We start from the raw sequence: 13,360 nt of genomic DNA, 5'->3' as shown, positions 1-13,360 counted from the left end.
CTGCCTCAGCCTCTGGAGTAGCTGGGACTACAGGCGCCTGCCACCTCGCCTGGCTCTTTTTTTGTAGTTTTTAGTAGAGACGGGGTTTCACCGTGTTAGCCAGGATGGTCTCGATCTCCTGACCTCGTGATCCGCCCGTCTCGGCCTCCCAAAGTGCTGGGATTACAGGTTTGAGCCACCGTGCCCGGCCAACTTCTGCCATTTTCTAGGTGTAATATCAGGTATATTGCTCACTCTCTTTGTGCCTCAGTTTCCTCACCTGTAATATATGGGATATGAAGGTAACCTGCTTTAGAGGTGTGTTGTGAGGATCAAATCCATTGTGATGTGGAAAGTCATTTGGCCGGTGAATTAGTCTGTTCTCACACTGCTATAAAGAATACCACCTGAGACCGGGTAATTTATAAAGAAAAGAGGTGGAATTGGCTCACAGTTCTGCATGACTGGGGAGGCCTCAGGAAACTTACAATCATGGTAGAAGGGGAAGGGGAAGCAAGGCAGTCTACATGGGGGCAGGAGAGAGACAGAGCATGAAGGAAGCCACACACTTTTAAACCATCTCATCTCCTGAGAACTCACTATCATGAGAACAGCATGGGGGAAACCATCCCCAAGATCCAATCACCTCCCGTCAGGTCCCTTCTTGGCATATGGGGATTACAATTAGAGATGAGATTTGGGTGGGGACACAGAGGCAAACCCTATCAGCCAGTGCCTGACATCTTGAAAGATCTCTCTCAATGTTGGCTATACTTATGATAATAATTGTTTTTTCATGTTACCAGCGGGGCCTGGTAGGTACTGGAGTTTTCAACTCCTCTCATTTCCTCTTTTTCTGCTTTATTTCTCATTCTGTTCCTGCATTGTGAACCTACCCCAGTAAAAAGAAAGGACAGCAGTTTGGAAAATAGATTTGGGATATTTAGGATTTTTAATATATAGATTTTCACTTCTCCGTTGAGGTCCCCCATAGAGCCCTAGCAGGAACTATCCCTGAGGCCATGTTGCTTTTAAGAAAAACCCATGCTACTATCTGCTGTGTATCCCTTGACCCACATGTCCTTGTTTCCCCAGTCCCGCTACCTGTGGTAATGACTGCTTCATTCTTTATGTCTGCATATTTGAGCTCTTTAGAAAATACTCCACATGTAAGTGAGATGATGCCGGATTTGTCTTTCTGTGTTTGGATCTCACTTAGCATGATGTCCACCAGGTTCATTCATGTTGTGGCACATGGCAGGATCTCCTTTTTTTTCCTGAGATGGAGTCTCGCTCTGTCACCCAGGCTGGAGTGTAGTGGCACGATCTCAGCTCACTGCAACCTCCGCCTCCTGGGTTCAAGTAGTTAAGATATGGACATCTCTGGGGTGTCATTTTATATTTACCACATAATCTAAAGAATGTGTGTGTGGAGGGGGAGAAGAACGTGGAACTAACCTTACTAATCTGCCTTCCTGGCTTTTGCAAATCTGTTTACTGCAGGTCCAGAATGTGAATGTCTCACTTAGAAAGTCAAGCAGCGGCCACATGTAGTGACTCATGCCTGTAATATCAGTACTTTGGGAGGCCAAGGTGGGTGGATCACTTGAGGCCAGGAGTGAGTGCCTCAGCCTCCTGAGTATCTGGGACTACAGGCATGCACCACCACACCTGGCTAATTTTTGTATTTTTAGTGGAGACGGGGTTTTACCTTGTTGGCCAGGATGGTCTCGATCTTTTGACCTCATGATCTGCCTGCCTCAGCCTCCCAAAGTGCTGGGATTACAGGTGTGAACCACCGCGCCTGGCCGCTTTTTTAAAGGCTGAATACTATTCCATTCTCTCTCCCTACAGAACCACGTCGTCTTTATCTATTCACCCACTCATGGGCATTCAGGTTGTTTGGTGTCTTGGTTATTGTGACTGTGTTACTAATGCTGCAGTGTGGGTCAAAGGATACAAATGAGCAGATATGCAGAATAAACAGGTCTGGAGGTCTCAGGTGCATTAGGAGGACGAACGTTAACAAAATTGCATTGGGCTTTTGTTAAGTATGTAGATTTTAGCTGCTCTTGTCACAAAAAAGGAACCATGTGAGATGACAGTTATGTCCATCTGCTTCACCGCACTAATTGTTTTCTTTTCTTTTCTATTTCTTTTTTCTTTTGCAGTAACCATTTTTACTATCTGTATGTACCCCAAAACATCACATTGTAAACCTCAAATATATGAAACAAAATTTGCCAATTAAAAAAAAGCCCATCTGTGTATCTGCTTTCAAGGGGAACTTGGCAGAAAATATCAAAATCAAAGATGTGATAACCTGTGACTTGGCATCTCTCTTCCTATAGGCTGCCCTAGAGCAGCCTCCCTGTGTCAGGCATTACATGGATGGTCACAGCAGCATTGTACATATATGATTACTTTAAAACATCAATTTACTATAAAAAAATTACCACTTATCAAAATTGACATGTTATCTCTGTATAGTTCCATGAAATTTACACAGGTATAGATTGGTGCAACTGGCACCACCATCAGGGCACTGGAAATTTCCTCACATTAACCCTTTGTAGTAACATACTCCTTCCCCCACCCCTTACCTCTGGCCCTTGTCATCTGTTCTACATCACTATGGGTTTTTTCTTTTCTTTTTGGGGATATCACAGAAATGGAATCATATGGTACATAACCTTTGGAGATTGTCTATTATTATTTTTCACAGTGCGAAACGTGAACTAACTGAAAAGTACACCAATAAGTGAATAGTTACATAAAACAGTCTATAAACATCCTGTGAAGTGCCATATGCCAGTTAAAATAGCATAAAGTAGGATGAGTACCAGCCAGAAGGACCAGGAGCAGGATTGGGTATCATTTATTCTTTATTTTTGAGGATCTTTCTTTTCCCTCTGGAGACATCTGAGCTCACAATCTGGGACAATATGGTGGAATCCTTTTTTTGTTTTTTTTCTTTTCAGATTTTGGCTTGTTGTGGTAGCTGAAGGAGCTCAGAAAGGAAGAGTTTTGGAAATTTAAGAGTTTCGTCTCAGACAAGAACCTTTGACATCTAAACTCAAGCCAATCACCTGGCCTGAGCTAAAGAAGCCTTCCAAAGAAGATGTAGCAAAGCTGTTGGACAAACATTATGCAGGAGAACAGGCATGGAAGGTGACACTGAACCTATTTCCACAGATCAGTAGCAAAGATCTCTGGACGAAGGCCCAGGAAGAGATGAGAAATAAGCTAAACCCATATAGAAAGGACATGAAAGAAAACTTTCAACTTGTATGGGAAAGGGAAACCTGTGTTCATGTCCTTGAGCATTTCTACAAAGAAACCATGAAAAATGAGTCCAAGTATTGAATGATGCATATACTGCTGAAGCTAGACTACTCACCTGTGGTCCTGGAAGGCTCTGATGGAATTGGAAAAACAACCCTTTTAAGAAAAGTGATGGGCTGTGTGCAGTGGCTCACTGCCTGTAATCCCAGCACTTTGGGAGGCCGAGGCGGGCGGATCACCTGAAGTCAGGAGATCAAGACCAGCCTGGCCAACATGGTGAAACCCCGTCTCTACTAAAAATACAAAAATTAGCTGGGCGTGCTGGTGCATGCCTGTAATCCCAACTACTTGGGAGGCTGAGGCAGGAGAATCACTTGAACCTGGGAGGCAGAGGTTGCAGTGAGCTGAGATTGCACCATTGCCCTGCAGCCTGGACGACAGAACAGGCTGAGACTGAGAAGACTCAGTCTCAAAAAAAAAAAGAAAAAAGAAAAAAAAAAGTGGTGTTGGACTGGGCAGAGGGAAACTTATGTTATGGAAGGATAGATTCACATTTGTTTTTTTCCTTAATGTCTGTGAAACGAACGGTATCACAGAGACCAGCTTACTGGAGCTCCTCTCTAGGGACTGGGACTGGCCTGAGTCTCCAGAGAAGATTAAAGACGTTTTTTTCCCAGCCAGAGCAAATTCTGTTCATCATGGATGGCTTTGAGCAACTGAAGTTTGACTTGGAACTTAAAGCTGACTTGTATGATGACTGGAGGCAGCAGCAGCCAACACAAATTATCCTGAGCAGTTTGTTGCAAAAAAAGATGATTCCAGAATCCTCTCTGCTTATTGCGTTAGGAAAAGTGGATATGCAAAAAAACTATTTTATGTTGTAGCATCCAAAACTCATAAAGCTCCCAGGATTCACTGAACTTGAAAGGAAGCTGTATTTCTCCTACTTCTTCAGTGAGAAGAATAAAGTCTTGAAAGCCTTTAATTTTGTGAGAGATACTGGACCGCTCTTTATCTTGTGCCACAATCCCTTTATATGCTGGTTGGTCTGTACTTGTATGAAATGGTGCCTAGAAAGGGGAGAAGACCTTGAAATAAACTCCCAAAACACCACCTCTTTATATACATCATTTTAAACAAATGTATTTAAAGCAGGAAGTCAGAATTTTCCACCTAAGGTGAACAGAGCCCAACTAAAAAGCCTGTGTGCTTTGGCTGCAGAGGGAATTTGGACACATACACTTGTATTTTGCCATGGGATCTCTGGAGGAATGGGTTAGCTGAGTCTGAGGGCTTAATGTGGGTGGGTATGAAACTTCTCCAAAGGGGCTTAATGTGGGCAGGTATGAAACTTTTCCAAAGGAGAGGTAACTGTTTTACCTTCATCCATGTATGTATCCAAGAATTTTGTGCTGCCATGTTTTTTCCCTCAAACGACCCAAAGATGATCCTAACCCAACCATTGGAAGCATAACCCAGCTTGTAAGAGCCAGGGTGGCTCAGCCTCAAACTCACTTGACCCAGGTGGGGGTATTCGTGTTTGGAAATTCAACAGAAGAAATCATCAGGTTGCTGGAGACATCCTTCGGTTTTTCATTGTCAAAAGACCTAAAGCAAGAAATAACCCAGTGCCTTAAAAGTTTAAGTCAATGTGAAGCTGATAGGGAAGCGATAGGTTTCCAGGAATCATTCCGTGGTTTATTTGCAACTCAGGAAAAAGAATTTATAACACAAGTGATACATTTCTTTGAAGAAGTTTTCATTTATATTGGTAACATCGAACATTTGGTAGTATCTTCATTCTGCCTGAAGCATTGTCAGAATTTAACTATACTTTGCATGTGTGTAGAGAATATTTTCCAGATTTCTCAGGATGCGTCTCAGATCACAATAAGAAGCTCGTCTACTGGCGGGAGCTTTGCTTAATGTTCATTACCAAGAAGAACTTCCAGACGTTAGACATGGAAAACAGTAGGCTTGGTGATGCCTCCCTGGCAATTCTTGGCAAAGTGCTGGCTCAGCCTGCTTGTAAGCTCCAAAAACTCACATTTACTTGTATGCCTAACTTTGGAAATGATTCAGAATTATTTAAGACAGTTCTTCATGACCCTCATATGAAATTTCTGAGCCTGTATGGCACTAGCCTCTCCCATACTGATGTCAGGCACCTATGTGAGACATTGAAGCATGCAATATGCAAGAGAGAAGAGCTGATACTGGCATCTCCCATGAAGGTTGTGAAGACATCGCCTCTGTCCTGGCCTGCAACAGCAAGCTGACACATCTCTCCTTGGTAGAAAAATCCCGCAAAGGACGAAAGAATGATGTTGCTGTGCCCTGGCGACGCTGATGTTGATGTGCTGCTGTCTCACCTGTGTCTCCTCCTCCTCCTTTTCTGTGGTAAATCCCTATCCCTCCTTGATCTGGGATCAAATTTCCTGGAAGATAATGGAGCGGCACCTCTGTGTGAAGCGCTGAAGCACACAGACTGCAACACACAGGAGTTGTGGTTGATGGGCTGTTTCCTTACTTCTGTTTCCCTAAGGACATTGCTGCTGTTCTTATTTGCAATGAAACACTGAAGACCCTGAAACTTGGGCATGATGAAATAGGAGGTGCTGGTGTCAAACAGTTATGTGACGCCATCCTCACTTTAGAGTGTCTTGCAATGCAAACATGGCCGATCACCCATGCCTGCTGTGAAGACCTCACTGCGGCACTCACTGCCTGCAAAACATGGAGGAGCCTGAACCTCAACTGCGTTACCTTGGACCCTGATGTGGTGGCAGTGCTGTGTGAGGCTTTGAGCCACCCGGAGTGTGCCCCCTGCGGATGCTTAGTGTCACTGTAGCTAAAAGGAAACTTAACCATCTTCCCTACTTCCGAAGATTTAAGGCTGCACAAATCTGCCTTTGATGAAGAAACTCAGAAGAGGCTGATGTCTGCAGAAGAAAAAATTCCCCACCTGACCAATTCACATGAACCTTGGACTGATGAGGAATGCAAGATCAGGGGTGTGCTCCTCTGATGGAGAGCACCTTGAAGTAATCTTCTCACAAAGGCTTTCCTTGGTCACAGTGGGCACTTCTCCTCCTTGGCACCTCTGTCTTGTAATTGCACGTCATGGCAGCAGGTCTGTGATTTCAGGGCTACTCCCTGACGGTGTTCTACCAATATGATTTCAGAGAGTGATTCAGTGTGTATGTGCTGATTGTCTTTGCCTCAGTTCTATATGCCCTTATCTTTAGAAATCCCATCCTACCTTGCAATATTTGGAAGAACAAGTACGTTAAATGAGTGCTAAACACACTGGAAAGCTCGGCTTTATTTTTTTAATGGGTGTCTTGGTGTGTAAGAGCATGCCTTTGCAGGCACCACAATTCTCTGATACTTCTGACATAGAAGTGACTGATAGAATCAATGTATCTATAGTTTGTATTGCTAGCACCCAAACTTTCTGTTTCTAGTTTGTCCAGATACAGATTTGATCAGTTTTCTTGTCCAATTAAAAAAAGCACTTCCAAATCTCTACTTATCCTTTCATGTATGACACTCCAATAGTTTATTTTCTAAGAATTCAGTATTACTCAAATGTATCTACACTGTTTTTGTATATTTTAAAAGACAATATTAAACACCTCACTGCCATAATTTTTTTTAAACAAACCAAATAGCATAAAGTAGACCTATATGTACTAACATAGAATTCCATGACATACTCTTGTATAAAAAGTCTCTAGCAGTGGCCAGGTGCCATGGATCACACCTGTAATCCTAATACTTTGGTAGGCTGAGGTGGGCCGATAGCGTGATCCTTGAAGTTCAAGACCATCCTTGAAGTTCAAGACCAGCCTGGACAATATACAGAGACACTGCCTCTACAAAAATACAAAAATTAGCCAGGCATGGTGGCACTTGCCTGTAACCCCAGCTACTCAGGAGGAGGCTGAGGTGGGAGGATCACCTGAGCCTGGGAGGTCAAGGTTACAGTAAGCCAAGATCCTGCCACTGTACTCCAGGCTTGGTGATAGAGAAAGACCCTGTCTCAAAAAAAAAAAAAAAAAATCAACATATATATTCAGTATGTTATCATTTATGTTAACTCCTTCTTTATGTAGTCCCCATATAAATTTATAGGGAAAGGAAAGCACCAAGTAGTTAGAAATGGTTACCTGATAAGGCTCAAGCATTCTTTGTTCATCCCTAAACCTCATTCCTGAAATCCCCCAATCCTCAGACCCGCTCCCAGCCCTGAGACTGTGTTATCAATGTTGTCCTAGTGATACAGAATGGCTGGGCTCCCAGCTAAGCTCCACCCTCAAGCTGGAACCTCTACCCTAAATGAAAGCAGCTGACCCTTATACAGAAGGGCTGGTCTCCCAGCTAAACTCCACCCTCAAGCTGGAACCTCTACCATAAGTAAAAACAGCTGACCCTTATACAGAAGGGCTGGGCTCCCAGCTAAACTCCACCCTCAAGCTGGAACCTCTACTGTAAGTAAAAACAGCTGATCCTTATACAGAAGGGCTGGGCTCCCAGCTAAACTCCACCCTCAAGCTGGACCCTCTACCCTAAGTGAAAGCAGCTGACCCCATTCCAAATGACTGCCTTTTTGGCCCACCCTGCCCCCTGTCCTGTGCCCACAAAAGCCTAGACCAGCAGGCAGGAAAAAAAGAAGGGAGCAACACAAGCTGCTGATGGGCCAGGATGGAAGCGGCTGAGTGGGGAGCTGAGAAACAGCAACTGAGCCAGGGAGAATTTCAGATGGTGCAGCTTTGGAGGGGAGCCCAGCCAGAGACGGCTGGGCTTCAGGGAAAGATCACCTTCTTCCTGCACCATCTCCTTTCCAGCTCCCCTTCCACTGAGAGCCACTTCCACTGTTCAATAAAGCCTTCCACATTCATCATCTTTCAAACAGTTCATGTGATTTGGTTCTTCCTGAACACCCAGCAAAAACTGTGTCAAAAAGGGCAGGTGAGGAGTCTGTCACCCTCACTCTTCACTGAGCTGTTAATACTTAGCTGTCCGCAGACTGCAGGCTGAGTGAAATGAACCACTCCGGAAGGGTCAAGGTCAAGGGAAAAATCCCGTCTCAATAGAGTCTTCAACCTGCTCCCCACGAGTCACTGATCCTGGAGTACACTCCATTGGGAAGTTCCCCGCCGATACTGAATAGGGCTGACCTGGGTCACCAATAGGGTATTATAAATAGTGCGTGACATCCAGGGCCACACACTCTCTCATCTCTCTCTTGCATCACTTGCTTTGGGGGAAACCAGCTGCCATGTTGAAAGGACTCTCAGACCAGTGGAGAGACCCATGTGATGGAGAGCTGAGACCTTCTGCCCACAGTCAGGAACAGAGGCCTCCTTCCAGCAGCCTGTGAGTGACCCACCTTAGAAGTGGCTGCCGAACCCCAGTTGAACCAATAGTGCAGCCCTGGCCAACACCTTGATGGCAACCATGGGGAGTCCTGAGCTAGACCAATGCCTACGCCAGTACCAATTTTTGAGCTACAGCAACTGTGTGCCGTAATAAGTGTTTGTTGTTGTTTCAGGCTGCTAAGCTTTGGAATAACTTGCTGTGTGGATGCATCAGTTATCTATTGCTATGTAACAAATTACCCCCAAACATAGCAGCTGAACACAACTAACATTCAGTATCTCACAGGTTCTGTAGGTAAGAAGCCTGGAAGCAGCTTAATCAAGTTGCTCTGGCTCAGGGCCTCTCATGATGCTGGCCGGGGGTAAAGTCATCTCAAGGCTTGATGTGGAGAGGATTGGCTTCCAAGCTCTTTCACATGGCTGTCAATGAGCCTCAGGCCTCTGTCACCTGGACCTCTCCATGGGGCTGTTTTGTGATGTGGCTCCTGACTCCCTCTAGAACAAGTAATGACAGAGAGAGAGAGTGAGAGAGAGAGAGAGCACACCTGTCACCTGAAGGAGCACTGTTCAGGCTACCATATCAAGATACTACGGACTGTGTGTGGCTTACACAACAGGAAATCTATTTTCTCCCAGTTCTGGAAGCTAGAAGTCTAAGGTCAAGGTCCCAGAGTGTTGGTGTCTAGTGAGGATTCTCCTCCTGGCCTGTAGATAGCTGCCTTCTCTCTGTGTCCTCACATAGTAAAGAGAGAGAGAACGCTCTGGTGTTGCCTTCCTTCTTTCTTTTTGTAAAGAGTCTTGCTCTGTTGCCCAGTCTGGAGTACAGTGGCACAATCATGGCTCACTGCAGCCTCAACCTCCAAGTCTCAAGCAATCCTCTGGCCTCAGCCTCCCAAGTAGTTGGGACTACAGGTGTACACCAGCATGCCTGGCTAATTTTTGTTTTTTGTTTTGTTTTGTTTTGTTTTGTTGTAGAATTGGGGTTTCACTGTGTTGCCCAGGCTGCTCTCAAATTCCTTGGCTCATGCGATCCTCCCATCTTGGCCTCCAAAAATGCTGGGATTACAAGCATGAGCCACTGCACCCAGCCATAATTTTTTAAAAAGTATTTTTAATAGATGGGGGCTCACTATGTTGCCCAGCCTGGTCTCCAACTCCTGAGCTCAAGTGATCCTCCCACCTTAACTTCCCAAAGTGTTGGGATTACAGAAGTAAGCCACGGTGCCTGGCTCCTCTTCTTATAAGGACACAATCCTATCAAATTATGTCCTTACAACCTCATTGAACCTTAATGAGCTCTGTAAAGGTCCTATTTCCAAATGCATTCACACTGGGGGTTAGGAGTTTAACATATAAATTGTAAAGGGACACATTTCACCTCACATTGCTACCCAAGGTGGGAGTTACAGCCTTTATATGACCCAACATTGGAAGTGACATATCATCACCTGTGCCATGTTCCATTTATTAGAAGTAAGTCCAGCTCACATGTGAGGAGAGGGGATTACACAAGAGCATGAATGCCAGGAGGCAGACATTTGTGGGGTCATCGTAGAGGCTGCCTAGTACATTAGCAGATAACCAGCAGAAAGGGCACAAAACATATTTCTGCTGTCAACTTCATTTCAGTCATTTAGAAGCATTCAAAAATGTACTGCAGTTTAGAAAATAGCAGTTCTTTCTTTTTAAATTTAATCCATGTAATAATACATTCACATGGTACAAAAATAATACCTTCCCCTTCCTCTCTTCACCTCCAAAGAGGCCATTACATTTATTCATTATTTGTGTATTATTACATGGTATCTTTATGCAAACACATGCAAATACAATGTGTATTCTTATTTTCCACACTTTTTACCATAAATAGTTGCCTGCTGTAATACTGTATTGCGACTTGCTTTTTTTCATTGAAATGTATCTCTTTCTACATTAATACACGGTTTTCTCATTCCTCTTTTTCAGATGTGCTGCATTGCATTATTTATTCTGATGTATAATGCAATTTATTCAATCAGTCGCCTACTGATAGACATATGAGTTACTTTCCATCTTTTTCTATTACACAAAAAAGCTGCTATGAATATTCTTATGCACAGGCATTCTCACATGTACAAGTATTTGGGTGGGATAAATTTACAGACACAGGATAGATGGGTCAAATGTCTTTGTACTTGTAATTTTAATGGATATTGCCAAATTAAATTGGTTCACATTTTCGCCAGCTGTGTGTGAGAGACCTTGGGTCCCCACGGCCTTGACGATGCAGTGTGTTACTGTGCTTTGGGATTTGTTCCAATCTCCTAGGTTAAAAAAATGGTATCTCAATATGCTTTTATACTTGTGATATTATGAAGTCAGGTTGGACCCTTTTCTCATATGTTTAAGAGTAATTTTTTTTCCTTTCTGTGTCCTGTCTATTCATGTGAAAATGACATTTCCAAGTTTCTTTGTTTTTTTTTCATACCAGGTCCTTCACTAGAGTTTCTTGGCCTTCATCTTTATCTCCAATACTGTGGCCCCCAAGACTACCCCCAGGCTCAGTGGCTTCCTAGAAGGCCCACGACTGAGCGAAGCAGGTATGCTCACAGCAACAGTTTATTACAGTGAAAGTGTGCAGACTGAACCCAGCATATGGAAGCAGTGCATGGGGGAGCCCAGGAGAGTTCCAGTTGTTCTCTCCCGCTGGAGTCACAGGCACAGCACTTACTGCCCCCAGCCATGAAGTGTGGCAACACGCACAGACTCCTGCCGGCCAGTGAAGCTCCCCTAGCCTTGGTGGGCAGAGTTCTGACTGGGTGATGGTCCTGTAGACTCACCTGACCACCCTCATGGCTGACCTTATTCTCCAGGCCCTACAGAGGTTGAGCAGATAACTGCTTTGTCCAAGACCCCCCACCATGAACCACATTGATTAATGTGGGAAAAGGGTCCCCGGTAAACAAAGATGCTCTTTTCAGGCAGGACATCCCAAGGACTTAGAGGCTGGCTGGTCAGCAGCCAAGCCTTTCTTGGGGCAAGGTTAGTCCTCTACTGCACAATCCCCACCCATTTAGATTCTGTGCATGCTTCAAGACCCAGCCAAAAAGACCCCCCAAAAACCCACCTCATTTGTGCAGCCTTCTTCAGCGTCCTCAGTGAGCATGAGTAAGAATTAATTTCCCAATTTCTATGCTCCCAAAGCCCTTTCATGACCCTCTGTGACAGATATTAGCCTTGCACACTGAGAGGCTGTGAAGAAGCCCCTTGTTGATATCACCCTTTAGATGTCTTTGCATTATCAAAAAAAAGTACACCCACCCCACTCTCAATTCCAAATGTCTCATCATTCTCTGGTCTCCACTTCTCACCTGTGTAGCTCACTGCCCCCCGTTCTTCAAATCCTGACTTTCTTTTATTTCACCTGGATCTGTACTCCGTTGCTCCTACTTCCTTCTCATGTTTCATCACTCTCCTCTTGGGGAGGAGAGGTTGACCTCCAATCAGAACACACACGGTCCATCTTCACCTCTCTGTGCTGAACTTAGACACTATGTTCCACAGTAATCATCGAACTCTTGTCTATACCCTCAATGCTCTGGGCTCTCTCTCCATCTGTTAGATTTGCCTGCAAAAACAGCAATTCCAGGTAAATCCAACTGTGTATCTACATCGCCCCTGCATGCAGGCAGCTGAAAGTAACTGGGGAAACACCCGCTCATGCCTACTGGCCTTGCTTCAATTTTCTGGCCATGAATTTCAGTGGATCCTCAGTGCAGTCTAGAAACCCCTTTACAGCTCCCAAAGCCATTTGCTTTCTGTTCACTGAGTACGATAGAAGTAGTAAGAGAAGAATTTTGTGAGTTCTCAGAGCCATATCTCTCAACCTACAGATAGGTTCCATCCTATTACAATGGATGAATGGTTTGCGCTCTGATTTAAGGTCACCCCTTCTCCTCGGTCAGTACATTCCATCTATCAACTACGTGAGGATATTCACATTCCAGAAGTGGTTCTCTTGTCCCCTTGCAATATTATGCTTCTTCTCACCACTTGATGAGTCCTGCGATATCTTATAATATCTCTAATTTTTAAGAAAATTACTATCCCACCTTTTCTCTTTCCTCCCCTCTTCTTTATTTTAGCAAAACCCATTAGAAAAACTGTCCACAGTATTTTCCTCTCTTCGCTCTTTTGTTAAGCTACTCTTTTGCTCCCAGCACTCAAGAAAAGAAGTTCCTGTCCAGAAGACCAGTGATCTCAGTGTTGCTAAATTTCATGTTCAATTCTCTGTCTTCATCTTGATCTGCCTTTAATCAGCATACAGCACCATTGATCGTTTCTTGTTTCTGGAATCAACTTCTTCCTTTGGGGACCCCACTCCCTCCTGTTTCTTACCTCCCTCCACTAGCACCTCCCTCCCCATCTCGTGGGCAAGTTCTTCCTCATTTTTCAATTCCTTAGGTCTCTTTTTTCTCCTCTCCTCTCTTCCTTCTCTTTAAATACAATCTACAGGCTAATGACTCTCTTGTCTATGTATCTGGCCTGGACATCTACCTCGGACTCAAGATTTTCACATGTAGCACCTTTCCGGATATTTCTCCTTGTATATCTAGCATAGATCTCAATTTAACATGCTTAAGGCAGAACTCATGGGTTAGTGCGCTCATGCAGCCATCTTCCCCATCTCTGTCAATGGCAACTTCATTTATCCTGATGCTCCAGCTGAAGAC

General features: G+C 44.3%; 1 pseudogene; it reads left to right on the top strand.

The window, feature by feature from the left end:
• The first annotated feature begins 2,956 nt into the window (after positions 1 to 2,956).
• Positions 2,957 to 6,292, top strand: LOC104682213 (annotated as a pseudogene).
• The last annotated feature ends 7,068 nt before the right edge of the window (positions 6,293 to 13,360 follow it).

Source organism: Rhinopithecus roxellana, chromosome 10, assembly GCF_007565055.1.
Source record: "Rhinopithecus roxellana isolate Shanxi Qingling chromosome 10, ASM756505v1, whole genome shotgun sequence".
Taxonomy (NCBI): domain Eukaryota; kingdom Metazoa; phylum Chordata; class Mammalia; order Primates; family Cercopithecidae; genus Rhinopithecus; species Rhinopithecus roxellana.
This window is presented reverse-complemented; position numbering and strand designations above follow the sequence as displayed.